The following is a 14,099-nucleotide window of genomic DNA, read 5'->3' as shown; positions in this document are numbered from 1 at the left end:
AAAAAATGCTAATATTCATGTCTTATTTTGATCCCCCTCTAGCTGCAGAATAAGTTCCAAAAACATCTCCTAGAACTCCCCCCCCCCTCCTGATTTATGGAGAAGCCTTATTTTCTAGAGAGGAGAACTTCTTCCCCAGTGGGTGGGGTGCAAAGGATGGAAACCTGCTGCGGTTTTCTCAAGCTTCACAGCAGGTCTTAATATCGTACGTCTTAAGCAGGAAGCAAATTTAGGATATTACGTAGGGAAACAGAGCAGTTCTTCAAACCCTTTTTAGTTTGAAGCAGATTACAAGCTGGTGTGTCTCTTGTGGTTTTAAGACCTGCATATTTCAGTAAGCTTCTGCCTTTCTTAATGGTTCTACGATATCTGGTTGGCAGAATGTACCTGAGAAATTTGTGTACGTCATGCATCCAAAGGAGGAAAACTCCAATATTGGCTGTGTCCTGTTGCAAGACAAGATTACTGTTCTTCAAAACCTTCATGTTGAAAATAATCACTTTTTTGATTGTGAACTCCTAGAATAGCTCCTTAATGCGAGCAGGTAGAGGAAGGTAGAGTTGAATACGTGGGATGAACTTAACTGTGTTTGGACATCTGTTGTGTTGAATAAGGCCTGCTTCTACTGGGAGCAGTTCAAACCGAAGTCTTGAAATTTAATTTAGAAAGCATATTCTGTCATCTCATTAAAATACACTGTGCGATAGCTTTTCAGCATTAAAATATGAAGAAAGGGCAAGATGGTTTTGACTTTTCCCCCCTTTCACCTATTTTCAGGTCATGCATGTTCTTGAAATAACAAACCTGCTGACTCTACTCAATGAGCTATGTCTGCGGGAGGCCAGAAAGTAATTTGAAAATCTCATAACGTTAAAACAGAACAGATGAAACTGCACCTTTGTAAATATTCTTATACTACGACAGATATAGAACTGACTATTGCTGCTGGTTTGGGGGCGGGGGAAGGTATAGAAAAGATCTTGGAGTGCCCATGCAAATGAGAGCTTATTGTGGTACAAAAATTATTGTGGTACAATTATTGTCCCACAGAATTTGTAATAGAAAATAGGCTTATCGGTCCAGGCTTTCCTTATGTGAAACAGTGCTGTGTTCAATTCCAAAGGTGCACTGTTTAGAGCTGTATAGAACTCTTTAACAGGCAGGACAGAAAAAAATATGTCTAGAAAGCAAAACTAACTAATGCAGGGGTCTGCAACCTGCGGCTCTCCAGATGTTCATGGACTACAAATCCCATCAGCCCCTGCCAGCATGGCCAATTGGATTTGTAGTCCATGAACAATTGGATTTGTAGTCCATGAACATCTGGAGAGCCGCAGGTTGCAGACCCCTGAACTAATGGAATTGTGTGCTTCAATCATTGACCATGAGACCACTATTGAGTGTGTTTCTCCGCTACCTTCAGTCTGAGGAGATCAGGTAGGACAGTGGTGGCGAACCTTTGGTACTCCAGATGTTATGGCCATGCTGGGAGGGGCTGATGGGAATTGTAGTCCATAACATCTGGAGTGCCAAAGGTTCGCCACCACGGAGGTAGGATATAAATGTTTTAATTAAATTATAGCTTTGGCGATTTCATTTCAAAAGGGGGGGAAGGGGAGAACCAAGCATGTCGGTAAAACGTACAGTATGTACCACCTATGGAAGAGATACAGACATGTTGAACTGTATATAGACTTCTTTTTTAAAGAGGACACTGTTGAGCAGGATCCCCAACGTTTTCGAGCCTGGGCATTTTGGAATGATGACACAGGGTGCTGGGCACCACCATAAAATGGCAGATGCAGAGGTGGAGCTGACCATTAAATCTTGACTGAGGGTATGTATAACTCTCATAGTAAATCTTCAGCATTTCGGGCAGTGAAGATCCTTGATGCCAGCACCTGCCAAAACAATGTTTAAAAAAATCTGTACAACCGGTTGGAAGAGTCGCTGTGTGAAGCTTCCTTGAGCCTACCTTCCATTTTCTGAAACACTTGGCAGATGCTGGGGGCGGAGCGAGGGGGAAATGCTCCTGGGGCATTGCCACGCCCCTGCACCGGTGCACACCCAGGGTGTTGCGTTCCCCGCCGTCCCATTGGTGCTGTACCACTGGCAGATGCTAAAAAAGGTATTGGGTGGGCATCCAAGGACATAATCAGGACTCCTGCTATTGGCAGTTGGATCATCTTTGTTGATCAGGATGGTGCTGAGAGATCTATCTAAATGTGTTAAGTTGGCCTTAATCCTCAGACTGTGAAAAGGTAGGAAAGCGGTGCTGTGGAGCGAAGGTTGTGCTGAGCGATGCCTTTCATGCACCCACATTTGACTGTTCGTGGGGTAGGATTCAGTGCTGAATGGGCCTCTGGTGTAATCAGATAGAATCTGTATTCTTATGCCTACATGTGAATAAAGTGCCTTACTCAAAAACTTGATGGGGAATTTTATTGTTGCCACAAAGGGCATAGTTGACTCCTTTTTTGTGGTACCCAGACTCTCATTCACTTAACCAAATTACAGGGGCAACCCTAAGTAGTATTAGACCAGTGGTTCTCAACCTTCCTAATGCCGCGACCCTTTAATATAGTTCCTCATGTTGTGGTGACCCCAACATTTATCCATTTTGCAGATGGAGAACACTGATGCAGAGAGTCTTAGGCGACCCCTGTGAAAGGGTCGTTCGACCCCCAGGTTGAGAACCACTGAATTAGAACCTTTCTAGCCCATTGAGTTGATTTAGAAGGGTTTAACTCTGCTTACAATGGCACTGTTAGGACCGCCACTTTACTCTTAAAAACACATTTTGCTTCCTTAAGGCTTTGTTCTCACTTGTCTGAAGTCTAAGTCTGCTAAGAAGTACTTGTATTGTGCCCTCAAAAGGTAACCCCCTGGTTGTGTGAATGGGCATCCCCATGTGAGGCACTTGGCTTTCCTTTTCTACAACTTAGTTGTCGAGTGCGACGGGTGAATTAATCTCAGTTAAATGAATTTGGTTTATGTATTCTGTGCCGATGTGATATGGGGTAGTTGCCTTTCATGTCAGTTGTACGTTTTTGGCTGTTTTTTTTTTTTTAAAGATGTGTGTCTTTCCTAGAACTCATATTTTTGAGGAACTGTCATAGGACGTGAAAACAGAGAAGCAGCATGAATTGCTGCCGCCTCTCCTCCCACCCCCACCCCACCCCCTCCACGCCCGCCATGATAAAAAGTATGGAGTGAAATAATTACAACTTCAGGGTATTTAAAGACACTGTGGAAGCTCTCTCACAGACAACCGATTCATCTCTTAAAGATGCATAATGCATATGACAAAATTGATAATGATGCCGTAGCACATATTCTAAGCAGGTCTTATTTTCCCAATGACGTGTTCAAGAAAAGGATGGACTTTTGCTTGCTTTTGTTTTAGCAGCCTTCTCGCTGATTAAGCTGAAGGTCCATCTTTACCTAACACCAATATTTTTCAGAACGGGATCTGCAGAATGAGTGATGTGGAGAAGCAGGTATAACCGATGCGTCCTGTTGCTTGTTCCAGTTCTAACTGTCCCCCTGGCCACCTGCAACCCGATTCCTTTGCCTTCTGCCTCACTGCAGCAAAATGTCCAGTGTCTTCTCTGTGACACTGTCATCTTTGCTTTGGTAAGCAATTTTGTTAGGACGGCGGCACTCTGAAAGTTGCCTATGAAGCTGTGTAGACATTCAGTCTGTTTTGCTGAAGCTTAAGCCTTATTTCCCCACTCCCTCTGTTTGTATATGTTGGGGAAGGGGCATCTGTGAGGAATAGGGGCATCTCTGTTTGGGGTGATATCTCGTCTGAGCATTCTCCTGATAGCACAGCCACCCCTGAAATTTGGGGGTCGACTGTAATCTGTGTTTTGGCCTATGCTTTTTTTTAAGGGTGACTGAACAAAAATTAAGATGAAATATAGCCAACTGTCAGTGGTTAGTGGAGTGTTGTGGGGTTTCTGGGCTGTATCGCCGTGTTCCAGTAGCATTTTCTCCTGAAGATGCCAGCCACAGATGCAGGCGAAACGTCAGGAGAAAATGCTACTGGAACACGGCGATACAGCCCAGAAACCCCACAACACCCCAGTGCAGTGGTTGATTTGCTAGCAGGCCTGCTTAAAAGTTGTAGGAATGCCTTGGGGCCCCACAGATCGGATGAAATACCGCCAACTGTCAGTGGTTAAGTGGTTATATCCACTAGTTGAGGTCCTTCCCCCTGCACCTTTTCCTGATTCAAAAAGGACCCAGGGAGATGCAGTTTGTCTTATCAAGGGATCCATGTGGGTATACCATTTCTCCATTGGTACAGTTTCAGAACAGGAAAGAGGTGCAGTAGGGAAGTTTAAGCCTCTCTCTCCCAGAATTTGCATCCGAATCAGGCCTCTCCTTGCCTGGGGTTAAGTTCCCAGCACAAAACTTTCAGTGCATGTTTAATTTCTTAGATCTGGGGGAAATGTAATGTCGGATTGAGCTGGAATGGTTTCTTTGCAAATACGGGAAAGTACCAGCAGTGTACAAATCGTTCAGGCGCGGCTTGGCTGTACACAAGTTCACCAACAACTCTTGAGTCAACAGTTTGGGAAAGGAAACCCCTGGAGGATGCACACTGTATGGGAAATGAGGAGAAGTCCTAATTGGCTCTGTAATTATTATCTGAATTAAGATAAAATGGGGTTTTTTTTAAATATAAAACAATAGCACTTGATACCAGGAGCTGTACATGTAGGATTTTTTAAAAAAGCAAGTCCTTGTAAATATCTCCTTTTAAAAGTTTGCTTCTAATTTTAGTGGTACATTCAGGGATTATTTTATGGTCCAATTGGAGGTATACCTGTAGTTAGTCTATCTTTGTCTTGGATTAGAGTGCCTGTATAGATTTCTATTCAGTCTGCAATTGGCTATATTAACCCTTCTGTGTTAGATGCTAAAGAAAGTGATTTCTGACTGCAGACTGGTTAATGTTGCTCCCATCCACTGAGTCTCCTACCCAGTGGCTTGAGAGTACATTTCAGAGCCCTATCCAAAGGCCGGGGGGTTCCGCCCTTGGGAGGGGTGTGCCACCTGATTTGCCCTTCATGGGGCACAACTGATCATGCCGATGTGTGACCACCATTCTTCCCCCCCCCCCCCCACACACACACCAGGTGCTGGAACCTGGTGATGATTACTGTGCCAGCGTTCCAGGGGCCCTGCTGCTACCACCACAAGTATAGCAGGGCAGACGGGGGGGGCATGACTAAGGGAGTCTCCCGGCCTTTGCCGGCATTACACTGGCAGGCCAGTTAGGACTTAAGGCAGCCTTTTGGGCTGGTGTAAGTCCATTGTGGCCCATACAGGCCTCACGGCAGCAGGGAGACCTTCACGCTTTTCGGGCCTCCCCATGCCACCAGGAAGTCTCTTTAGGGGTGGCGCCGTGGCCTACCGCCTCCAGTGTGGATGGGGCTGCCCAAGTCCTTGCCCAGTTCCCCCTCTCTTTAGTAGAATTAGCACAAGGAAGATCCCCGTAGGTTTGAGTTCCGTGCTTCCTATGGCGATTAATGAATATTTGCTCATATACTGCAGTATTGTTAGGAGACAGTAATAAAACTTAAGCTATTCATTTGCACTTTCATCCTTTCAGCTTAGTGATACTGAGTGGCTGAAACTAATCATAGGTACATGTTAAAATATTACATTGAAGTCCAAAGCTTTGGGGAAGGTAGGATTCAATGCAATTTTAAGTTTAAATTATTTAAATTTAAATGATTCACTAATGCGAAGTTTTCTATATAGTTCTAGTGTAGACTCGTCAGGAAGCAGTCTCCTCCCCATCCCCCATAAGCTGAAATTGTTTGGATAGGTTGCTGAAGAAACAGGCAAAAACACCTGTGTCTGGGACAGAGGTGTTCATATTATGAGGTTGGTTCCCAAAGAGTGTTCATGGTATAGATCAGTGATGGCGAACCTTTTCGAGACCGAGTGCCCAAATTGCAACCCAAAACCCACTTATTTATCGCAAAGTGCCAACACGGCAATTTAACCTGAATACTGAGGTTTTAGTTTAGAAAAAATAGTTGGCTCCAAGGTGTGCGTTACTCAGGAGTAAGCTTGGTGAAGCAACCATACAATGCTTCAAATGAGTGAATTATGACTCTAGGAGGGTTTACTCAGAAGCAAGCCCCATTGCCAGCAACCGAGCTTACTCCCAGGTAAAGGATCATGTCCAGGCCAGCCTAGATGTGTATGTGTGTGTGTGGGGGGGTGATTTTCCGCCTCCCCCACATGACGAACTCTGTGCACGCATGCACACAGAAAGGGCTCTGAGTGCCACCTCTGGCACCCGTGCCATAGGTTCACCACCACTGGTATAGATTTTTCCCACCTACCCGCCTTCAGTGCCTCCCCAACTTAGCCTGAAATCTGCTCCTGGGGGGTTGCTCTTAACCCTCAAGTGTAATGGAGAAGAGAGGGAAACTGGCTTGTGCAGATACTCAATCCCACACTGAATGGCAGTGCTTGCACTAGGGCACCTGCAGAGGCGTACCTGGGGGGAAATGGCGCCCGGAGACATCCATTCTCCGGGTGCCCCTCTGCTTCGCCTGCGGTGAAGCTCACCCCTGAGCCCTGCCCCCTCCCAGCTGGGGAGCACAGAAGCTACTGGAAGGCTCCATGCTGGGGCCTTTGCTTTTATAAGCTTGGGGATGGGGCTGGCAGCCGGGAGGGGGGTGAGGCTTGGGGGGAGGGGTGTTCTGGCTTCCTTGGCCCTGCCCATGTCGATGACGACATGGGTGGGGCCGAGGGCGCCAGAAGACGACAAGTCTTCCTGGTCACATGGGGGGGCCGATTTTGCGCCCCCCACGTGACCAGATCAGTGGCGCCCGGAGAAAGAGGGTACCCCCTGTCCCTAGACAACTACGCCACTGGCACCTGGCACCTAACCTACGGTTTACCTACCATTTGCTCCCATCACTTTTTTTTTGCAACTTCCCAAACACGTTGGCATTCTTGCACTGATAGACCGCTTTACATGTGAAAGCTGTTTTGACATGAATCTCCACGAGAGAGCGTTAAAGTGAAACCCAACTGTGCAATTTTAATGACATGCAAAAAGTAAAATTATACAAAATAGTCCTCCCACCCTGTTGTCAATATTGTAGCTATCATTTCTGAAAGCATATTGTGGATTTGTATCATATTGTATTTATTCCATTCAGTTTTTTTTAAAAAAAACAACAACAAAAGTTTTGTTTAATGCTCTGTATATATTGACATTAAAGTTTGCATTGTATTACATTCTTTTTAAGGGTGTATCCAGCATTGTATTACATCATATGTTGTTCTTTGCATCCATGCTGCTAAAGATAGTGTGTGCTTTTCTTTTCTCTCTGAATCATGACATATGCCAAAGACAACATAGAAATTTGTATCTATTTTTTTGTTGAAAGTTTGTGAGGAGCAACTTTGAAAGGTGAAGTTTCGAAATAACAGGTCCATGGGTACTAGAATAAAAATGTAAATTCATAAGGCTTTCAAAGTGACCACATTTTGATCATTTATAGTACTACAAGGTTGTGTCTCGTTTTCTAAATGGTGTTCATGCCTGTGTTCTAAAAATTCAAATGCTTTTGAAAGATTCCAAGATGGTTGCCTGACTTTGGTTGTTGTAAGAGCCTGGTATGAAATGGTTGTTCACTGTAAAACATACACTTTCTTCATGGATGAGGAGTTTAGGCCATCTGATGTTTTGATCATCGAGTAGTTCCTCTGGAAAGAAGAACTAATATGAAATGGAGGTTGGGCCCCAAACGAGTTACAATAAAAGAGAAGAGTTTGGATTTATATCCCCCTTTCTCTCCTGTGAGGAGATTCAAAGGGGCTTACAAACTCCTTTCCCTTCCCCCCTCACAACAAACACCCTGTGAGGTGGGTGGGGCTGAGAGAGCTCCGAAGAACTGTGACTAGCCCAAGGTCACCCAGCTGGTGTGTGTGGGAGTGCACAGGCTAATCTGAATTCCTCAGAAAAGCCTGCAGAACTCAAGCGGCAGAGCAGGGAATCAAACCGATTTCTCCAGATTAGAGTACCTCTGCTCTTAACCACTATGCCACTGCTGCTTCTATACTGTACAGTGAAAAAGAGCAGGTGACTGCGCTAGCTCTGAAATGGGTCACTGAAACCAGAGTAAACTTTCTGTCCTTGTATGGGTTTTATTGGTATTTGTGCAGTTATTCCCATCCTTTTTAATGGCAGTAGTGTGTTGTGTTTCAGCAGCTCCTAATTAGGGGAGAAGTGCTGTCATTCACCTTTCATTAACGTTCGGGAAGGTCGCTTTGTGTATATTCCAGTGCAGAACGTATGAACAGGCGCCCCACAACCAAGTTCTGAAAAAGGCTGCGTGAATATCCCCATTGCTGTAGCTTGTACAGCTTTTTAAAGAATTAAACATTTAGTACAACCCCCAAATTTCCTTTCTGGTTTGTCAGTCCTCATTAAGTCACCAGAATCCCATATGCGTCCATAACACTAGTGAAGCTATATTGTAACTAACAGTCATAGCAACGAACACTCTAGTCTAGTGAAAAGAAATACCTTTTCCCTCAAATACCAAATATTTTTGTTAAGCGTACTGAGAGGGTGATGTCTCTGCTGTACAATTTGTTGTAGGACATGTCATCTGTGGATAATAACTGCAATGTTTATTGGTCTGTAAGAGCATAGAAGTCCTTCATTTGTGGTTGAGAAGATGCATAACACATTGTCATAGCTGGGGCCTAGTGTGGAGTCTGATCTACAAAGAAACCCTGTGTATGATACCTTGTGCTCTGTGACAGCAGGGAACACGCTTGAAGGGGAAGGGGCAGCATGCAACGCTGTCGCTGTTGATTTCCTTTCTAGCATTTTACTGTTCAATCGTGATGTCAAAATACAAACAACCTATTAAGCTGGATTTCAACAAACCAAGATTTCAAAGTAGCATTTGAAGGTAGGTGTCATTGATGCCCAGTAATGATTTGTTGAAATACCTCAGTTCACAAACATTTTAAACCTACAGTGATCTATTGTGCTTGAATGCAGCGGAAACCTTTTTTCTGTGTACTAAACTGGAGGAGTGTCTTCCTCTATCAAATGGAAGTCCTAGTCTTGGCAGTTAGGATATCTTAATACTCCTGAAAGTGTGTGCGCAGCTAGGCTATGAGGAACACCTGAATGCACAGGAAGGAGGAAGCAAAGGTATGCTGGCAGAAATTAGTGTGTTTAGAAGAAGAAGAAGAAGAAAAAGAGTTTGGATTTATATCCCCCCATTCTCTCCTGCAGAAGTCTCAAAGGGGCTTACAATCTCCTTGCCCTTCCCCCCTCACAACAAACACCCTGTGAGGTAGGTGGGGCTGAGAGAGCTCCGAGAAGCTGTGACTAGCCCAAGGTCACCCAGCTGGCGTGTGTGGGAGTGTACAGGCTAATCTGAATTCCCCAGATAAGCCTCCACAGCCCAGGCGGCAGAGCTGGGAATCAAACCCGGTTCCTCCAGATTAGATACACGAGCTCTTAACCTCCTACGCCACTGCTGCTCCAGTGAAACTCACTGGTGAATCATTACCTCTGCCTGCTGAGAACCATCACAGAAGAACACACAGAAGAAGTTTAATTTAAACAGGTATGCTGCCACCACATACACCCACCTTACCTTGCTCACCTGAGGGGGACAAGGAAAATTAAGGACTCCATAATATCATACCCATAGCATCCCTATTGTACAAAGTTAGATCATATTTCATCAATAGCAATTGGTAGTCTTTTTCTTGAAGCTAATTTTATACCTTAACGCTTTTTTAAATAAAATTAAAAAATTGATAACTCTCATCCCAGAGCAGCAAACAAGCAACGTCATAAGTTACAATAAACCGCTTTCCAGTAAGTCAAATCAAAGGCAGTAGAGATAAGAGCAAAACATATCAAGGTAATAAAGTCTCTATATGGCACATAAATACCAATAATAATAATAAAAGTTCCAGTGGCATGGCATCAGAACCAAAAAGGTCTTATCGGTGGTCACCACCAGTCTCTTTTAGTTGTGTGGGGAGCTCAGCATGCGACTGACAGTAGTCCTTTGAATTCCCTGCTCTCAAGACTGTTTTGATATAAAATTAACTCAGGTTTTCTCTCTCGGCTTGATAAAAATGTACTATGCTGAGTCTAAAATATGGCTTGTACTGACACGTTGCCTGGTATATATCTACAGTGGAATGCGTGAGGTAATGAGAAGGGCAGAGTGCTGAGAATAACTGTAGCACTTCAGACTGCAGGTGAGGGAATAACATTTTTTAAAGTTCATTTAGATATTTCTTCAAGTCAAACGTAGTACAGCATGCTAAGATGGAACCGTTTCCCCTTATGTGCAGTTTCCTAATTTGTGTGGCATTAAGCATAGGATCCTCCCCCTGTCCTCCCGTCCCCACTATATTAAGTGGTCCAGCCGTTTCCCCTTTCACACATGCAGAATAATGCATTTTCAATCTACTTTGCCACTGCACAGAATAGCAAAATCCACTTGCAAACAATTGTGAAAGTGGATTGAAAGTGCATTATTCTGCATATCATAGCAAGCCTTTATTGGCACAGACAACAGTACAACAATAATAAAAAACGGATTAAAAAGCATATATAATACAGGAAATAAATGTTAGGTTGAAGGAAATTACTGGCATTTAGTAATTTCCAGGAGAAAGTCTGCCACTATCATACAGAGAGAAGGATCAGGATTGTCCAACAAGTAGTGTAATCTAGTTAAATCGGGGAGATCGGGTAAATGTAAAGGAGTAAGATTCACATACTTGGATCTGATTTCCTTGAATCTGAGTTCCTTATTCTGCATATGCAGAAGGGACTTTGCTGTTCATAGTCTGTTTTATATGTAGATCAAGTCAGTGTCTATCTGGGTATACAATTATTCACAGATTTCCAAATCCTGCTCTGTTACCACTACCACCTCCCCACAAACTTGCATACATATCTTCTCTTAGCCTTGTGCGTGGTCTTTCTTCTGTATCACCTTTTCTGGTTCAGATGTTATGAACATATAAGTTTGCCAGCCCTTCTACCAGCCTACATGTTAAATAAGCTCTGACCACCATAGAGCTGAGAGCCAGTTTGAGAAAGCAGTTAGAATGTTGGACTAGGATCTGGCGGATATGGATTCGTAGGGACATCATGAGTCGGAAACAACGTGAAAGCACTTAACATACACACCTTGTGCTAGAAATGCAAGGTCGTCATTTTTATCTCTTATCCCAGTTTTCTAACTAAAATAGAGACTCCCAAGTATCTTTATATCAATATTTTTTGTAAAAAAAAGTAACACCAGTGAAGCACCAACAAAAAGAAAACGATAATTCAGAGCTCTATTATTTAACCATCAGCGGTATTTCTCCCCCCAAAACCCTTTTCGCTGTTCATCAAAGTGCAAGCAATGCTGGAGCTTGGTGGTTAGTCCTTCAGCAGTGATTTCCTGGCTTGCCAGACCACGCTTCAGCGGAAGGGGACACAGAAGAAAGCCTGTGATATTGTTCTAAGTGTTCAAATGAGTTCAAGTGAGGTAAGCGGTTCTTTAGATTCTCTGGTCCCTGGAAACCTACAGCTTTTCAAGATAAAACCAGCACTTTGAATTGGATTCAGAAACAGTCAACTCATAAACAGTGATGAAGAGAGGGAAAATTGCGCCTGGGACATGAACCCCTCCTGCCCCCCCAAATGTCCCCGACATGCCCCATCTCACCCCCACACGACACGCCCCCGACACATGATTGTAATGGTAGCACTTGGGGCGAGCCGCCCCAGATGTCCCCACTGCAGCTCTGCCTCTGACGGCATAATATTGGAATTATTTCAGAGGTGGGATCCAGCAGGTTCTCACAGGTTCCCGAAAGTAGGTTACTAGTTATTTGTGTGTGCCGAGAGGGGGTTACTCATTGGTGATTTTGCCACGTGATTTTTGCCTTAGTTATGTCCCTCCTCTCAGCAGAACTTAAAGCAGTCTAGGAGGAGGTGCACCGGCGTGTGTGGCAGCCTGGGCCTGCGTGCATTCGTTTCCCGCCCAAGGACCGGCGCAGCGGCTGCGTCCTTGCCACAGCCCCGCCCCGGAATGCCCCGCCCCGCCCCGGAATGCCCTGCCCAGCCCCATTGGCGCTACACCACAGTTTGAATCCCACCACCATGGGAACCTGTTACTAAAATTTTTGGATCCCACCACTGAATTATTTGTTCCTGTACAGCAAATTCCAATCAGTGTTCTGGCAGTTCCATTGTGAGCAGTTGAAGGTCCCTCTCAAAGACAGATGTATAGAGTGAATAATAGTAGGCCAGTCCAAAGAGCTGGCTGGTGTCGTCAAGAGCGACGGACTCTAATCTGGAGAACAGAGCTTGTTTCCCTGCTCCACAGAATCTTGGGCTGGTCACAGTTCTTCAGAACTCTCTCAGCTCCATCTACCTCACAAGGTGTCTGTTATGGAGGGAGGAAAGGAAGGAGTTTGTAAGCGGCTTTGAGCCTCCTTGTGGCTTTCCTGTGTGTGTTCTAGGCCTCTTCCGCACATGCAGAATAATGCACTTTCAATCCACTTTCACAATTATTTGAACAAAGCAGTTTTCCTGTGTGTGTTCTAGGCTCCTTCCGCACATGCAGAAGAATGCACTTTCAATCCACTTTCACAATTATTTGCAAGTGGATTTTGCTATTCTGCACAGTAAAATCCAGCTGCAAAAGGGCATTGAAAGTGCATTATTATGCATGTGTGGAAGGGGCCCTAGATCTAGGCAAGGGTAGACTTCCACAGAACAAACCTCCTTGCCTATGCCTGGTATCATAACTTTCCAGTGTATCCCTTTAGTGGTCACTGCTGGCATTTCTTGGTGATTAGTAGGAAGGAAAGCAAGTGTTCCACAGACATATCCCTGAACCAGGTTGGGAGCAGGGCAGATGATAATGGTTTAACAGGGAGATCACAACTGCTCTTGTCTCTCAGATTTTTGTTACATTCAGCTGGCTTGATCTTAGAGTATGTTTCAGAAATTCTCAGCAGTGATGTGCAATGGTAGTTTCCAATCCTTTTACTTTCAGAAAACACTTAGACTATACTACGGAATCACTGTATATTCTGGAATGTGCTTTAGAACAGTGGTTTTCAGATATTTTGAAAGAGGACCCGTTTTTAAAAGTAATGTTTCTGTGGGACTCACTTGCTCAATAGTGCTCTTTCCGCAACATAAAATGCAAGAGTCTCTCCTCGGTAAACAGTGAGCAAGTTTTCCTTTTTAGTATTTATAAATACATGGTATTCCTAAGCAACAGACTCTTGTTTCATGGCTATTTTGAATGTGACGCAGAAGCAGAGGTGGGATCCAGCAGGTTCTCACAGGTTCCCGAGAGTAGGTGACTAATTATTTGTGTGTGCTGAGAGGGGGTTACTAATTGGTGATTTTGCCACGTGATTTTTGCCTTAGTTACGCCCCTCCTCTCAGCAGTAGCGCGCAGAACTTGAAGCAGTCTAGCAGGAGGTGCACCAGAATACGTGGCAGCCTGCGCCTGCGTGCATTCGTTTCCCGCCCAAGGACCGGCGCAGCGGCTGCATCCTTGCCACAGCCCCACCCAGGAATGCCCCGCCCCCGGAATGCCCGGCCACGCCCCCGTCGTGCCCCACCCAGCCTCATTGGCGCTACGCCACAGTTTGAATCCCATCACCATGGGAACCTGTTACTAACATTTTTGGATCCCACCCCTGCGCAGAAGCAAATGAATCTGGCATCAAGCTCCCAGAAACTCTTCTCCCAGCTTTCTCATTCCTTATTCTCTTTCTGAATCTTGCAACCTTGGTCCTTCTTGTCCTAGTCACAGCTCAGAATCACTTCTTATAGGATATGATCAGTTTCCAGAGGAGTGGCTCAGCCTGTTGTACCACGAGAGAGCCATTTAGAACACACCCAATAGTCCTCCGCAGCTACCCAGTGAAAGGGAAGCTTGGTGACTTTGTGGGGGCCTATTATGGACTTGTATTCTGCCCCATTATGAATGTAGATTCTCTTCAGGGCAGGGTTTTTGTTACGGATGCCTTATCCCCCCCCCCCCCCAATC

At 44.8% G+C, this 14,099-nt stretch overlaps 1 long non-coding RNA gene across 1 annotated transcript; it reads left to right on the top strand.

Annotated features, from left to right (window-relative positions):
• Positions 1-1,286: 1,286 nt before the first annotated feature.
• LOC125442979 lies at positions 1,287-3,196 on the top strand. Its single transcript, XR_007246055.1, has 2 exons — positions 1,287-1,437; positions 1,536-3,196. It is a non-coding gene; the product is annotated as an uncharacterized LOC125442979 (long non-coding RNA).
• Positions 3,197-14,099: the final 10,903 nt, after the last annotated feature.

This window comes from Sphaerodactylus townsendi, linkage group LG13 (assembly GCF_021028975.2).
Source record: "Sphaerodactylus townsendi isolate TG3544 linkage group LG13, MPM_Stown_v2.3, whole genome shotgun sequence".
Lineage (NCBI taxonomy): Eukaryota > Metazoa > Chordata > Lepidosauria > Squamata > Sphaerodactylidae > Sphaerodactylus > Sphaerodactylus townsendi.
The sequence above is the reverse complement of the archived record's forward strand: the minus strand, read 5'-3'. Positions and strand labels throughout refer to the sequence as shown.